An 18360-nucleotide genomic window follows, 5' to 3' on the forward strand; every position below is an offset into this window, starting at 1 on the left:
ACATAGACATGTTTACAGTATCACCATTAAAGGAAATTTGGCAAGATATTGTCAACAGAATAAATACTAATTAGTCAAAAATAAATTGAAAAGGATGAACAGTGAGGTATTTTTAAGGTTTTAATGTAAATTTTTAAATGTTATTTTCCTTGTTTTTTTGCAAAACGGATGTCTAAGAGAAAGAATTGACTAATGAAAGCAATTTGAATCTATAAAATATGTAACTGATGTAAAAGTAAGTACTATTTTGGACTTATAACCTGGAAAACATGGGAAATATGGGTTAAGAGGATTTTCATATGGCAAATCATTAATAATGATAATACTTTATAATTTCAATAAGTAGAACTAAAAACTCATCAGTATAAAATAACATACATCATGTGCACTTATTTTAAATAGGAGTTTTAAAACAAGCAAGTAAAAGACAGTGGAAATTTGTGACTGGAGTTAATAAATACATGATATTTAAATTTTCTGGGATGTAAATGATTCAAGGAAAATTCCCTTTAGGTTTTCATTGAATGAGAATTCTTTATGTTATTACTGAGCAGTAACACAATTAGAGCATTTCTAAGATGTTCTTAAGATGATCTTGATAAATCTCTATATATTAGGACTAAGGAATTTCACTGTGAATTGAAACAGAATCTGTGAATCTGGAGCAAAATATTAGGTAGGACAGTATAGAAGTGCTTCACACACATACTAACTATGCCCATCTTCTTAGTAGCAGTTATCCTGCTGTTTCCAGGACTTTCCACTTATTACATAGAATCACCAAGAATTCTTAATTTTCATACGATTTTGCTCAAAAATAACTTATTTCACCCCTAATTCCAGTATAGTGTAATTATGACTATAATTATTAATATTGGTCCGTGGTTTGAAGCATTATTGTACATTACATTTTGGAGGTGCTGTTTTTTTTTTTAACAGAGTTTTGCCATTTCAATTCACTCTAATGAAGCTAAAAATGGAACAAAGTTGCTACATATCATGGTTCCAACTTGACCGTTAATGACAATTTCAGTTTTTCACTGGATTGTGGGCATTAATCAATTACCATTATGACAAAATTTGTTGAGGGAATAAAAATATATGTTGTCTGGATATACAACAGTTGGAATATAACTATAATTATGTCTTAGGAATAATTTATTAACTGCTATCATACCAATAAAACTTAGAGTAACTGAATGACTTAATAAAAAATACGAGTGTTCATTATGTGTTTTTTTTAAATAAAACATGATTCAACACCAAATGTCAAAACAGATTTGATTACAATCACACACGATTTTTATCTTACACTTGGAAAAGGAGATGCAAATTGTTTCCCTCTGTTTCCATTTTGACAAATGCTATTAATTGTTACAAAGAAAAAATATAAAAAATACCATAAATTACCAATGATTATTTTTGAAGTAAACTGTTTCCTTTTTCATTTTATTGAAGTATAGTTTATTTACAATGTTATATTAGTTTTGGGTGTACAACATAGTGATTCAATATTTTTAGAGATTATACTCCATTTAAAGTTATTACAAAATCAGGCCTATATTTCCCTAAGCTGTACAATATAACCTTGTTGCTTACTTATTTTATACATTTTACATTTGAGATTTCATCTTCAACCTACTGTTATTTAGGAGTATGTTATTTAATATTCAGATATTTGGGAAGTTTCCAGCTATCTTTCTGTTACTGATTTCTAGTTGCCTTAATACATTTGAGCTGCTATAACAAAATACTAGAGTCTGGGTAGTTTATAAACAACAGAAATTTACTTCTAACAAATCTGGAAGATGAGAAGTCCAAGATCATGGTACTAGCAGTTTTAGTGTGATGGCTGGTGACAGCTTACTTTCTAGTTCATAGACAGTGCCTGCATGTTGTGTCCTTACATGGTGGAAGGGGCTAGGGATTGCTGCGGGATCTCTTTTATAAGAACACTAATCCCATTCTTGAAGGTTCTACCCTCAATCACCTAAGGTCTTCCCAAAGGCCCCACCTCCTAATATTGTCACTTTGGACATTAAGATTTCAACATAAGTATTTTGGTGGAAAACAGACATTTAGACCATTGCACTAGTTTAATTATCATGTCTGAGAATATTTTTTAAATGACTTAGTATTTTCAGAAACTTAAAAAAATATATTTTGTGGCCCAGAGTGTGGTTCATGCTGGTGAATATTGAATGAGAGCTTGAGAAGACTATGTATTCACAGGTTGTTGTAGTATTGTATAAATATCACTTACATTAAATAGATGGTTAATGCTATTTGGGTTAACAGTATCCTTTCAGATTTTCTGCCTGCTTTATCTAACAGTAATGGAGAGGTATTGAAGTCTCCTACAATAGTAGAGGATTTCTATTTCTCCTTTCAGTTCTATCAGTTTTTGACTCTCATCACTTAATGCTCCCCTTTATTCCTGATAATTTTCCTTGTTTTGTTGTCTTCTTTGTGTAAAATTCATATATAGCTATGCTAGCTTGCTTTTGATTAGTGTTAGCATAATATATATTTTATAGTTCTTTTAGCTTTTTTGATTCTTTAATAGGGGTTTCTTATAGACAGCATATAGTTGAGTGTAGTTTGCAAAACTTCAACAAAAAAGGCTTCAGAACAAGGAAAATTATCAGGAATTAAAAGGAATATTAAATAATAAGATTTAGAAGTGGATAGAACTGAAAAGAGAAATCTATTATTATTGTTGGAGCCATGTAACCCCTCTTTCAGGCTTCCTTGTTTCTTTTTTCTTTTGACGTCTTCCTCCTGAAAGAGAGGCAGCATCTTACAGTTTAATTCAACTGTAATCCACTATTATCCTGAAACTCTTTTCATTTGTTTTTTAGTCATTAGGTAAAGGAAGTATTCTATAATCTTATGTTTAAACCCCAAGAATTTTAGTGGGTCTCTGTCTGGGCTGTGTCCACCACAAGTGCTACTGCAGTGGCAGAGCCCTTTTTTCCTGTTAGATAAGGTAGGAAGCTAAGACCTGCTGGTGTGGAAGGAATGTCCTTCTCCAGCTGGAGTAAGTTTCTAGTAAAGTCTTTTACCATGGAGAGTAGGACTTTGGTATGGAGAACATTCTAGGTATATTTCACAATGATTATTATTCCCTTACCTCTGCCAGAGTTATGAGAGGATCTTTCTTGGAACTTCACTGTAGAACCTAGTTGTTTTCCTAGAGTTAAACCCATTAAAAATGTGGACCCTACTCCCCAGACTTTAGCATTCATAGTTTATCACTCTTGACCTCATGCACAATCAGTCTCCAGCAATTCATAAAAGTTACCATTCAAGTGTTACTACCAGTTCATGGCTCCTGTACCTTCTTGCCATGTAAGCTGATCTCAGCTATGACTCTGTATTAGCCTGTCTCTAGATTTGAGGGTGAGTGTCTTGCAACCTCAGTTCTCTGACAGTTACAAGAAAAATAATTTATTTTTGGTCTGTTCAGCTTTTTCTCCTTGCAAGGTTGAGAATGACAGCTTCTAAGCTCTTTATATGTTGGGGCCAAAACCAAAAATTATGAATATCATTATTTCTTGATTAAAATGTACTAATTTTGGACATTGAGAAATCTCTCAGAGCAACCTCCATTTTCTTTAGGTGTTGTTGTTGCTATTATTATTATTATTAAACATTTACTTTCTGGCAATACAAGAGGCCCTAGTCTCATCTTGTTTTTTCCCTGCCCCTTCATAGAAACAGCCATTTCTCCAAGGAATCCTGTTTCCTTTTATTAGAGAATGACATTTAGAAACCAACAATCATCACTGGGTTTGCTTGTTTCTGTTGCATTTCTAGAAATTTTCAACTATGCCTCCATGCAATTTTCACTACCCCAAATTTATTTTTCCTGCAAACATTATCTATGCTTTTTAAGTACAGGAAAAGTACAGAAAACAAGAACAATGTACTTAAAATATATTCTCTTACTCCCTGTGAAAACTTAAATCAGAGCATCTAGGCATATGACAAAGGAATATCTATTGTTCACCTACTCTATAAGGTGTTCTAAGGCCTCTAAAGTTAAAAAAAAAGAAAAAATTGTCCTAGAAAAAAATGATCTCCACACTAATTTAGAGAAGGAGGATATTTTATATTTTAATTTTTATTACAGGAATGATATGTGTGAAGTAGGAATATAACCCCAGGAATATTAGGAAATCTAAGAAAATAATCATTGTTTTTAGCATAGCAATGTTAAGAGAGTAATAAAGTTACCAAACTTGAATTCATGTAGGAGATGCTGTACTGTATTTCTGTATATCATTCCAATCACCCTTTCATGATGGGAGCACTTTTTTCCTACTTGCTATAGATGTTGGTGGCTGAGTCTGTGTACCTCTCTGGTAATTGCCCTGGTTGAAAAGAGCTACCTATACCAAGGTTACCCTCCCCTACTTTCAGGAGTAATCCATAGCCAATGATTGGTCAGTTTGGGGTTATGGAAAGCCACTGTCCTTGCCTCAACTGGGACAACTTTAAGGAGCAATGTCCGCTCTAGAGCCACTTTTAGGACAGCCTCGCCTGCTACTGAAAATGTTCTGTAGTTCAGTCTTCCTCTGTCCAGTCCTGCTTTTCTCACACCTGACTAGTGGTACCTTTTAGAGTACGTCTGTATAAAGCTCCTGCACCCAAATCTCAGAACCTCAGAGTCTCTTTTCAAAGAACCCAACCTCTGAAAAGGTTATGTCCTCATAATGCACCATGTGATGAAACAATGGAAGAATAATAAAATAGTTTAAAAGTTTTACTGTGCCATTAGGATTTGGCTGGCATATATATTTACTTTTTACATTTAATACTTCCAATAAGCCCGTGAAGCTAATTTTTGAAATAGACATCCATCCTAATTATGCCATCATTCAAATTGTATCTATTTTGAACTTTGATTCTAGTCAGGCTGTTGATTAAAGTACTTTCAAATAAATAAATAAAAGATACTAGGGCTTCCCTGGTGGCACAGTGGTTGACAGCCCGCTTGCCGATGCAGGGGACATGTGTTCATGCCCGGGTCTGGGAAGATCCCACATGCCGCGGAGCGGCTGGGCCCATGACCCATGGCCGCTGAGCCTGCGCGTCCGGGGCATGTGCTCCGCAACGGGAAAGGCCACAACAGTGAGAGGCCCGCGTACCGAAAAAAAAAAAAAAAAAAAAAACAATCAATATTTAAAAGGTACTTGCAAATAAACAATGCATCTGAAATTAATTTTCCTGACTTAGAAACAAAAACACTGAAGTTTACAAAAAGCCTACAAAAAGTGTTATGTCCTAGAGATTGCCATAAGTACCTTTATTCCATTTGCCATAGGTTAAAGGGGAAGATAATTCTTTTAATTAGTTTTTCTTTTATATATTCTCATAATAGCAAATACAGATAATAAAGAGGAAGAAAGCTAAAATAGTTAAATCACTGAAATATTACCACATTTAATGTTTTTGTATATCTCTTTTGTCTTTTGCTTTAGTTTTGATTGAGCTATGATTATATTACCTATATAAATTAACACATCTCTATACCTAATAATCCAATACTTTTATATATCATCAAGTTATGAAAAACGTTGATTACAGAAGTAAAAATTATTCTGAAATATTTTAATGAATATATAATATTCTATTGAATGTATGCTTCATAGTTTATTTCCCTAATGTTATTTTATGTTGTTTTGAATATTCCCTATTATGGAAGTAGTATAATATTTACTTATTACATGATGCTTTCATAATATTTAATAAAATTTTGGTATTGTGTCTGTAAAATAGAACTATAAGTGAAATGGTATACAGACATTTTTTCATCTTGAAATATATTACAAAAGTTTTATCAAATATATTTTAAATCATTTAAAGTGCTACCTAAAATAGATGATACCTATTTTATCATGTCCTTGCCAGCATTATATATTCAATATAGGCTAATTTTAATAATGAAAATTGAAGTTGAGGGACAGTCCACTGAATTTAAATATTAATCATTGTATATAATCTGTATGTGTTCTGAAATAGTTATACTGCTTAAATTATACAAAATAGATTAGAAAAGGCAAAATAGGCAGCTTGAAAAATGTTAGGATGTAGGTAAACAATGATGGTTTGTCTAGGTAGTGGAAAAGAAAATGGAAATATATACAAAATTTTAGGTATATTTTTGAGAAGGAATTAACAATTTTATGTGAGAAAACTAGAGTGGAATTGCTAGGAAACTGTAGACTTCAAACTTACTTTTAGAAAATGAGCCAGAATCTGAAGATACATTTTGAGCCTGTGTCCCCACAATTTCATTTTAGGCACATATGCACATACTCCAAGTCTGAAAGAAGTGTGAATGTGGTGTGAATGCTTGAAAGTACATGAGTGTCTATATGTGGGATTTGCATGTGTGTATATGTGAGTGACTGTGTATGTGGGGTAGGTGCATATGTGCATCTCTGTGTGGGAGTATGTGTATATATAAGAAGAAGTTGAGGGAGCTGGAGGTGTACATTTATATGAATATGTTTGTGTGTGAGTGTGGGTACGTTTATGTATACATGCATGTGAGTATGTGTGCGTGAGGAATGCACGTGTGTCAATTTGGGTGAGGGAATACAAGTGTATAAGTGAGTGCATGTGTGAGGGTGTGGTATGCACACATTTATATGAGCATCTTTTGGTAGTGTCTGTGAGTGTGTATTTACAGAGATATTCATATGCTTGTATGTGAGTATACGTTTATGTGGGGAAGTGCATGTGTGTATGGGAATGTGTATGTGAGATGTGCACATCTGTGTATGTAGGTGAATTCACATATCTGTTTGAGAGTGTGCTATGTGTGTCTTCTGAAGGAATATTTACTCCCGTTTTGGGCATGTCAAGCACTGGAGACTGAGTTGAGATAATCAAATATCAGGGGAAAAATTAGGATTTGGTACTATCACAGATGCAAAGAGAGGAAAATATTTAATAGAAATAGAATCATCAGTAGAATCATCCGAGATACAGAATAAGGTGAAGTAAAAGAATGATTATTGGATTGAGCAATGTGGAATCATTGGTGACCTGAGCCAGATCAGTTTGAATCGGGGTATAACCCAGACTGGAAGATATCAAACAATAGTTAGAAATTCAAGAAGAGGTGGTGGTATATACAGATTATTTTTTCAAGATCTGTGGTTATGAAGGGGAGCAGAGATATGAGGCTCTAGTTGGATGGTGTTATAGGCAAATACGGGTTCAGGAGTTTTGTTTTGATTTTTGGTGTTATAGGCAAATAGGAGGGGTTGGGGGGGTTGTTTTTAGGATATAAAACAGTACATGTTTTTATATTGATAGGAACAATCCATCAAAGATGGAGAAAGAAGGACATCCAAAGGATAAAATGAGGAGGATGGGATGCAGTGGACAATTGAGATTTTGGTGTTGAGAGGAGTAGGAACATTTCTTCTTTTGAAATAGGAGGGATAAAAGGAAGAGGTGCTTCCTGAACAGGTAGATTTTAATGAGTAGTGAAGGGAAGGGAAGAGCCCTCCAGTCTGATGGCTTCTATTTTATCAATAAATTATCAATAATAGATAATAACTTGTGTGAGAATAGCTTTTGCCAAAAATATTATGAAACAAAAGACAAATATGATTGATTTGCAGGGAAGTTTTGAGTGTCTGTTTGACCCTAATGGTCTTGAACATTTTTTGGACACTAATATGAATGTATGATTCTCAGAAGCAATGCTCACCCATTCAGAGATGAGCATGGAAAATGTAATATACTGAGCTCATCATGATTTTGGATTTATTAGGTAATTACAACTGTAGGAAACAAAGACTAAGGTTTTGAGCTGGTTGCAAAGATGATTTATAATAGTAATTCATTGAATATAAGATAGAAAATGAGAACATGATGAGAAAAAGATAGAAAAAATATTTTGAGGTAACTGGATTGAGTTGTATAACTGCATTTTATACATTTTACATTTCGTACCTCCTTCAGTGAAGCCTGTGGTGATTCAAAAACAAGTGGGAGAAAAGATAGGATATTTCATTTGTTGTTACCACAATGAATATCTTAATTCCTACTATTTACCAATTATTATTCTAGGTACTAGAGAAACACAGTATAAAAAAAAAGAATAAAGAAAATATCCTTCACCCCCTGGAACTTAAATCCTAGTGCCAGTGGCAGATAGTAAACAAACTCATGTATAATATGTTAGCAAGCAGTAAATGCTATAAATAAAATAAAACAAACACAGCTAAAGATTGACGTGTATATTCTTAAAATTGGTTTGTTTAGACCAAGCTTATCTGAAAAGGTGACATTTAAAAAGTGATTTGAGGGACTTCCTGGTGGAACAGTGGTTAGATGGCTCCCTGGTGGATTTCCCTGGTGGAGCAATGTCAGGGGATATAGGTTCGAGCCCTGGTCCAGAAGATCCCACATGCGTACATGTCGCGGAACAATTAAGCCCGTGTGCCACAGTTACTTGAGCCCACGTGCCACAACTACTCAAGCTCGGGCGCCTAGAGCCCATGCTCCACAACAAGAGAAGCCACCACAGTGAGAAGCACGTGCACCACAACGAAGAGTAGCCCTTGCTCGCCACAACTAGAGAGAGCCCGCGTACAGCAACAATGACCCAACGCAGTCAATAAATAATTTATAAAAAATTTAAAAAATAAACATGTCTCTTTAAAATAAAAAGTGATTCAAAGAAGTAAAAAAGAATAAGCTGTAAGAATACTTGAGAAAGTATATTTAGACAGAGGGAATAGCAAGTTAAATCTCCTTAGTTTGTGGCACACTTGACAGGTTTGAAAAAGAGCAAGCCATTGTAGCTGGAGAATACGGCATCTAATTTTTAGAGACAACCAAGGACTTATGATGGAAACTTTAGATTTCATTATCAGAGTGGTGGAAACTTATTGAAATGCCCTGAACAGAGGAATGGCATAATCTGATTGACAATAAAACCACTACTGTGTTTTTGGTGGCCAATAGGAAGAGAAGGATGGAAGGCTATGGAAACATTCCATTTGAGACATATGTGGAATAATGTTAGTGATGATGGAGAATGGTTGTAACCAGTTGATGTTCCTTATAAATGTAACCATACATTCACCAGGTGACCCAGCCATTGCAATCCTAGGTATTTATTCAACAAAAGTGAAAACGTGCATTACCCTGAAAAGAAAAGCTGAAAATATTGTTTGCTGAAGCAAGTAAGACTCATTATTGTCTGGTACAGGTTTACTGTGCAAAGCATAGATCTCTTCTAATATAAGGTTTTAAGAGCCTTTGAATTTAGCAATTGATACACTTTCAATGCAGGAGTATTTCTGAAAGGGATTGATTAAATCTTAAAGGTAGAAAGAAGTGCTTCCATTGTTGCAGAGCTGACAGTGGATTTTTATTTTTTTTTGAGAGAGTGGGTACTTTTAATTCTCACTTAGGATTTTGTCATAAAAATTTTGATGCAGAGGTAATAGCTTAAGTTCTGTGATAGTTCTGCCAGGTGTGGTAACAACATGAAGAATTGGGAAGATAAGTATGGACTATCCCTTTGAGTTTATAATATGGGAAGAAACAAAAATTTAAAACAAGTGTGAAAAGGAGAGTGGGAAAAAAAGAGATAATGGAAAAAACTGATTCCTCTAAGAGCTGGGACAACATCTCTTAGACAACAATAAGTATACATAAAGGAATACAACCTGGGAGAGAGTGTACACTTTTTTTTCCCTAAGAAAAAAAATAAATGGATATGTGGAAAAACATAAGAATCATTGAGAGAGAGGGAATGTGGTGCATTACACATTTTCTCAGCAAGTTAAATTTCTGAAACTGAAGAGTGTTGGGAGTTGTGTTGGGTTTTAATGGAGAGCTGTGAGAAAATTAAAGATGATAAGCCTAATTTAGAAACTTTAGGATTTGGAGGGCATCTGTCTGTAGCTGATCAAATTCTGTTTTAAAATATAATTTTTAAAATATAATATATGCTACTTTCTTCTAAATTATTATTTCATGGCCCTCTGGGTATTTAACCTTGTAAATCTTATTCATTTTCAAAATTTGCCATTGACCTACTTCTCCTACAGGCTCTATTTTAATGTATTTATGATCATATTTATATTTTACATGTTGCTAATTGGTCTTGTATTACCTTGAGCAGGAATGTCATTTATCTTTGTTGCTGGACTTTAATGCAATCTTAGGTAGCCTGTAAAGACTCTGTGAAGACACTTCAGGGAAAAAAAAAGAGATTTTAGGAAGGAACACATTAAGCCTTTGTATCTCATTTCATTTCAAAAACAAAGTAAAAAATGGGTAGCAGTCCTAGGTGGGTGTCTAATTATTTTTGCTTCAAGAGTATGAACTGTTACAAGTACTTTTGTCTTTAAAATGAAAGCGAATATATAATAAAAGAGCTAGTGACTCAGTATCATCTTAGTGCTTTCAGATTTTCAAAAATTTATTTTAAAATATTTACTCAATAAATTGTCAGTCACCCATTTTTTTTCTGCCAGGAAAGAAGAAATCATTCACTTGATTTCCTACTGACTTGATCATGGAAGATTAAGCTATCAGAGAAAGGGAAGGAAACAGTTTAGGAAAAAGGAAGTAAAGATGTATATGCATATATTCTCTAGTGCTTTTTTTTTTTTTAAAAAGTCCTGTGTGTGAAATATCAATATCCATAACATGGAAGGTAATATCCACATGTAAAATATTACAAAAACTTCCTACATGGTTTAGAGACATACATGCTTTTGAATATTAATTTGCTGTACTTTAGTTTCTTCACTAAAAGTTATATGCATCCTAGATTCTTAAGAATAGACAATCATGACAGTTTGAAGCAAAAAATCTAATTTAGAACATTTTTTTCTCTAACTCCCTTACATATGAAAAAATTATGGAGAATAATGGGGAATTAAAAAGTAAATATGGACTTTTGAGAAATATGTGATTTTATAGTCACTTTTCTTCTTGAGTATCTCAGGTTATTGCTGAAGATTAAGGCCACTGAAGCCTAGCTTAATCCAGATTTTTTGAGGCACTAGAGTGCGCTAAATTCAGACAAATAAACCAAACAGCAAACATACACACAGAAACAAGCAAAACAGTGTCAGCAGTATGAGCCTTCCTTCATTTAATGGATGTTTATTGGACATCTATATGTCGAGCATTGGACTATATGTAGATTTATATGACATGGTATGGTATTTTAAATGAGAAAATTTTCAAATTAATGAATGAACCAATTACTTTGTGTTAAATCTTACAATTTCATATAGAGTATACGTTTTAAAAACTATAATAGAATATTGTTTATAAAATGCTTTACAAAATATTATGTGAGAATACCTTTAAAAAGGAGAAAGGGAAGATCCCAACTTGGGAGTGAGAGTATTGCAAGGGGTCCCTAGAGGAAAATGTTAAATCACAACTAGGTTTGCAGTCTTTACCCCTTAGGATTTTGATTGAAAGGCTTCATAAGTATCCTTCCTTGCCAAATAATAACAAAGGGTTACGGGTGAAAAAATTTCCAGCTTCACCTTTTTTGGAACCAGATAGGATTTTCATACATGGTTGTTTGTAATATGGAGTAGATTTGGGGGGTGGCAAGATAAGGGAGAAGCTTAATTTCCTTTTCCTTTATATAGTATATAGTACAGTATACTCTTGATACAGTATATTTTACATCATGATTATGTGAATTTTCTAATAAAAATATTATTTTTAAAAGTTTGAAACATTCAGAATGTGAGTACAGGTATTTAATGATAAATGATAAAGTAATGCAAATATTTTGGAATTACTTCTATTTTATGAAAGGAAAACTAATTTAAGTTCTGAAAGATAAAACTAGCATATGAACTTACTAATTTTGAGAAAACCTACTAACAATGAGAAAGCTTAGTACAACTAAAACATATTCACATTTGGTCTTCTGTTTTCTGTTGTAAGAAATCCCACATGCTTTGTATTGTTATTAGATTTCTGTAGTATCCAGAATTCAATTCCTGAAACTTGCTTGCCTAAGCTTGCCACTATTCTTTATGAACCTGGCATCACTCTTGAGAAACACCGATGTTCCAGATTTCATTATTCTTTGAGATGGAAGAAAGACTTGTATTATTTGTAAATGGGTTTTCTCTCCTCATAGATAGATAGATAGATAGATAGATAGATAGATAGATAGATAGATAGATATAGATAGATAGATGTTATAGATATAGATATAATCTTTATAATACATACAATCTTTATTTTAAATATATATATAAAACCTTTGTCCAGCTTCCTGATCTGTATATTTCTCTGATTACAAAAATGTAAATATCTTTAATTTGACAAGTAGTGTATCTAATTCTTAAAAAAAATTAGCAACTGGGTCTCTTTGATTTATATATAAACTGAAAAAATATAGAAAATTCCCCAGTTATTGTCAGCAGTCTTTATTTTCTTTATATATCAAAAATGACCATATTTTGTCTCTATTGTTTTATAAGTCACATATTTATAAGTCCTTGGTATATTCATTTCATATCCCAAGATCTTTTATTGGTTTTCCACAGTTTGTAGAATCTCAATTAAAAATTGTAGTTTATCTAGCTCTACCTTGTATTGTTAATTAAATTTAGTTTCTGTGTGTTTTATTTCCATAACTCAATTTTAACTATTTGAAGGTTCTCATATTGAGTCTAAAATTAAAGTTAAAATCTCTAGAAGAATTGTCTCTGTGTAAGACACAACTAATATTTTGAGAGATTAGATAAATGGAGAGAGTATTATACTTACCAATTAAAACATTTTGCCTCAAATTTTATTCTACCAAAAAAAAAATCCTTAGCAGGCATAATAGGTAACTTCTGTTTTTGATTAAAGAAATCTAGCTTTGAATCCTAGATCTATAAAACAATGGTGCCTCAACAAAGTGGTTTAAAAAATAAATACATATACATAGACAAATATTATGCATCCAAGAAAAAATAATACGACATCCTTTAATTTTAAAGTGATTTTCTGATTATTGATTGACTACTTGGAATATAAATTATGTTTAGAAGGGACCTGAAAAGATAGTTGAGCTCCCAGATGTAATTATCCTTCAGATTTTTTTTTTTTTTTTATGTTTGGCTGCATTGGGTCTTCGTTGCTGAGCGCGGGCTTTCTCTAGTTGCAGAGAGTGGGGGCTACTCTTCGTTACGGTGCGCGGGCTTCTCAATATGGGGGCTTCTCCCGTTGCAGAGCACAGTCTCTAGGCACGTGGACTTCAGTAGTTGTGGCTCATGGGCTCAGTAGTTGTGGTGCACAGGCTTAGTTTCTCCGCGGCATGTGGGATCCTCCCGGACCAGGGCTCAAACCTATGTCCCCTGCATTGGCAGGCGGACTCCCAACCACTGCACCACCATGGAAGCCCTTAAGATATTTTTATATTGTCATTATAAACCATTAGAATTATTTGTTTGATTAAATACTAAAAACTCTTCTCCCCAACTGCCTGGTCATTACATAATGCATCATTATAATAGAGAAGAGTAATACTGTAATACAGCATGTAACATGATTCTATGATGGCTTAAGAACACTTTTTTCCCCCTGAATCTCTTGTCACATTTAATAGAGTATATGATAAAAGAAAGATATAATCTAATCCCAAATTTCTGGCACAAAATTTTGGGTCTGATACTGTATGGAAATCAGATAAAATTGAATCTCTACTTGAATGTTTCTATTATGCATTTAAGACAGAAATGGCAACTTACATATTTGGTTGGTATAGACTATTTCTTTTTTATCCGAGAGATTTGATTTGTTTAAAAGTGGAGATTTTCATCTGTAGATTACAGCAGAATATTCCTTTACCAATTAAACTTCTTTTCTGTTTTATAAGAGGTAGACTTTTGTTTTAGGAAATACATCATAGTTTCCAACTCTTGTTAAGAAGAATTTTTCATTGTTTCATTTATTAACCTACATGAGCATCTGTTTTAATGAAACATATTTTTTATTAAGTTGAATAAAATTTTGAAAAAATATGTAATGTGTGAATGGAAAAATTTATTTCAGGAGAATAGTCTGCTTAAAAATATTTTAATGGTTTCTGCCTCTTCCAAAACAATTTTATTTTTAAAAATATTTTCCTTTTGAAGTAATAATTTGTTTAAATATATTAAACTGATTGAATAATATGAACTATTTCTTGAAATTTTTCATGGGTATTCTATAATTTTTTTAAATGCTGAAGTTGTGGTTTTTTGAGAAGATAAATTATTTTAATTCGTTTGTTTGATCCTTTTTTTGGGAGGGGAGAGGAGCAGGGAGGGTAGGCAGGTAATATTTAACGAGCACATTTTACCAAAATTAAAGGTTAATGGCACAGAAGCTGATGTCCAAAGCATAGTTTACTTTCTCATTTTCACTCTGCTCTTGTGTGATTTAGAAGGAAGCACTTGAGTTTCACAGAGAAAAAGAGGTAGTTAATGAAGAAAGACAGAGGCTTCATTCTGTGAAATGAGCAAAGTTTGGTACTCTTCTGCTTATTTCAGTTCCTAGCAAGTTACAAGAAGATAGCTACTCTTGTTTTTTGATGAGGAACTTCAGCTTCCCACAGTGACCCAAGTTGGAAAAATCCCTCTTTATATTACTCATTTAAATTTTTTGCATTTCTTTATGATGAAAATACTTAAGTTTTACTCTCTTAGCAGTTTTCATTTATGCAGTACAATATTATCAACTGTAGTTTTACCAAACTCTCCCTATTTCCACCATCCCCCAGCCCCTGGCAACAACCATTCTACTCTCTGTTTCTAAGGTTTCATTTTTTAAAATTCCACATATAAGTGATTTCATGCAGTATTTATCATTCCTTGTCTGGCTTTCCTCACTTAGCATAATGCCCTCCAGTTTCATCCATGTTGTTGCAAAAGACAGGACTTTCTTCTTTTTTAAAACTGATAATACTCCTTAGTGTGTGTGTGTGTGTGTGTGTGTGTGTGTATAAGTATGTATACATATCACATTTTCATTATCCATTCATCTCTTGGCAGACACCTAGATGGTTTACATACCTTGGGTATTGTGAATGGTGCTGCAATGAATATGGCAGTAGTACAGATGTCTCTTAGGGATACTGTGCTCGTTTCCTTTGGATATATATACCCAGAATTGGGATTGCTGAATCGTATGGAAGTTCTGTTTTTTAATTTCTTGAGGAAATTCTATACCGTTTTCCATAATGGCTGTACAAGTTTAGATTCCCACTAACAGTATACAAGGGTTCCTTTTACTTTATATCCTTACAATCATTTGTTATCTCATCTGTTTTATAATGGCTATCCTAACAGATACGAGGTGAAGCTTCACTGTAGCTTTAATTTGCATTTCCCTGATGATTAGTGATGTTGAGCACCTTTTCATGTACTTGTTGACCATTTGTATACCTTCTTTGGAAAAATGTCTATTTAGGTCCTATACCCATTTTCAATTGGGTTATTCTACTATATTTAATCATATAAGTTCCTTCTACATTTGGGGTTTTCTGCTTCTAGTTTTATTGAGAATCTAATTGACAAACAGCACTGCATAAGTTTAAGGTGTACAGCATAATAATTTGACTTACATACACCATGACATGATAACCACCATAAGTTTAGTGAACATCCATCATCTAATTTATTTTGTAACTCAAAGTTTGTACCTCTTAATCAACCTCACCTATTTCTGTCATCCCCCTTCCCACTTGCCCTCTGGCAAGCACCTCTTTGTTCTCTATATCTGTGACTCTGTTTCTGTTTTGTTATGTTTGTTCATTTCTTTTGTTTTTGATATTCCACATATAAGTAAAATCATACGATATTTATCTTTCTCTCTCTGGCTTATTTGACTTAGCATAATACACCCTCTAAGTCCATCCTTCTCGCAAATGGCAAGATTTCATTCATTTTATGGTTAAGTAATATTTCACCATATATATGTGCGTGTGTGTGTCTGTGTACATACACACACCCCCCACATCTTCTTTATTCTTTCGTCTGTCTGTGGACATTTAAATTGCTTCCATTATCTTCACTATTGTAAATAATCTTGCAATTTACACAGTTGCTGTTCTAAGTGCTGGAGCTGTACAGTGAACAACACAGAATCTCTATCTCATGGAGTTTATTTTCTGGGAAGAGAGAGACAGCTGCACCTTCCAGTGACCAGTTTCTGTGCTCTGTACTACTACATTCTGATTCTCTTCTTCTGATAATATTGCTGGAAGTATGGGAGGTCTTTGTGGAAATTCTGGATTAAATTCATAAGAAAGTTACATGTTATCCCCACACTTACACACTTGTAAACAGGCATATTAAGGTATATGTTTGTGTATGTGTATGTGCCACACACTCTTCTTAGCTAAGTAACCTGGTTCAAGTTACAACTCTGGGTGGGCCTCAATTTCTCATCTGAAAAATGGGAATTATCCTAGTACCAACCTTACCTTGTAGGGACTAAACGCATGTACAGAATTCAGCATAGTGTCTGGCACAAACTAAGAGCTTAACAAATGATGGATAATATTTATTATTATTATTCTTACTAATATGTATATATTTATGCACATGTGCTTAATATTCCTCAATAGAATAAAATAAATAATTGTGGATCTCATAAATAAATAAAAGGGATGCATATACCTTTTCAAATTACTGTTTTTGTTTTCTTCAGATATATATCCAGGATGAAATTGATGGATTGTACAGTAATTCTATTTTTAATTTTCTAAGGAAATGCCATACTGTTTTTCATAGTGGCTGCACAAATTTATATTCCCACCAACAGTGTAAGAGGGTTCCCTTTTCCTCACATCTATGCTAACGCTTGTTATTTCTTATCTTTTCGATAATAGCCATTCTGACTGGTATGAGATAATACCTCATTTTGGTTTTGATTTGCATTTCCCTGATGATTAGTGATGTTGAGCATTTTTTCATGGGTCTGTTGGCCACCTGTATATCTTCTTTGGAAAAATGTCTGTTCAGATCCCCTGCCCATGTTTTCTTTTCTTTTTTTTTCCTGCCCATGTTTTAATCAGGTTGTCTGTTGTTTCTGATGTTGAGTTGTATGAGTTCATTGTATATTTTAGATATTAACCCTTTACCAGGTATATCATTTGCAAATATCTTTCCCCACTAAGTAGGCAGCATTTTCATTTTGTTGATAGTTTCCTTCACTGTGTGAAAGTGTTTTAGTTTGATGTAATTTCAGTCATTTATTTTTGAAATTGTTTGTCTTGCCTGAGGAGACGTATCCAGAAAAATATTTCTGAGATCAGTGTCAAAGAGTATAGTGCCTATGTTTTCTTCCAGGAGTCTTGTGGTTTCAGGTCTTTTATTTAAGTTTGTAATCCATTTTGAGTTTATTTTTATGTGTGGTTTGAGAAAGTAGTCCCATTTAATTATTTTGCATGTAGCTGTCCAGTTTCCCCAGCACCATTTGTTGAAGATACTATCATTTCCCCATTGTATGTTGTTGACCTCTTTGTCATCGATCAATTGACCATGTACATGTAGGTTCATTTCTGGGCTCTGTATCCTGTTCCATTGATCTGTGTGTTTGTTTTTGTGTCAGTACTATACTATTTTGGCTGCTGTAGCTTTGTAGTGTAGTTTGAAATGAGGGTGCATGAAAACTCCAGATTTGGTCTTTTTTCTCAAGTTTATTTTGGCAGTCTGGTGTCTTTTGTGTTTCCATACAAATTTTAGAATTATTTGTTCTAGTCCTGTGGAAAATGCCATTTGTATTTTAATGGGGATTGCATTGAATCTGTAGATTGTCTTGGAGAGTATGGTCATTTTAACAGTGATGATTTTTCCAATCCATGAGCATGGTATAGCTTTTCATTTGTTTGTGTTGTCTTCAATTTCTTTCATCAGTGTCTTAAAGTTTTCTGAGTGAAGGTCTTTTACCTACTTAGTTAGATTTATTCCTAGACATTTTATTCTTTTTGATATGATTGTAAGTGGGATTGTTTTCTTAATTTCTCTTTTAAATAGTGTGGTGTGAGTATATAGAAATGTAACAGACTTCTATATATTAATTTTGTATCCTGCAATTTTTCAAATTCATTGTTGAGTTCTAATAATATTTTGGTGGCCTCTTTAGGATTTTCTACATATGGTATAATGTCATATGCAAACTGGCGGTTTTACTTCTTTCTTTCCAATGTGGATTCCTTTTTTTCTTATCTAACTGCTGTGGCTAGGACTCCTAGTACTATGTTAAAGTAGTGAAAGTGGGCATCTTTGTCTGGTTTGATTTTACAGGAAATGTTTTCAGCTTTTCACCAGTAAATGTGATGTTAGCTGTGGGCTTGTCATA

Source organism: Neophocaena asiaeorientalis, unplaced genomic scaffold, assembly GCF_003031525.2.
Source record: "Neophocaena asiaeorientalis asiaeorientalis breed wild unplaced genomic scaffold, Neophocaena_asiaeorientalis_V1.1 scaffold26, whole genome shotgun sequence".
In the NCBI taxonomy this organism is placed as follows: domain Eukaryota; kingdom Metazoa; phylum Chordata; class Mammalia; order Artiodactyla; family Phocoenidae; genus Neophocaena; species Neophocaena asiaeorientalis.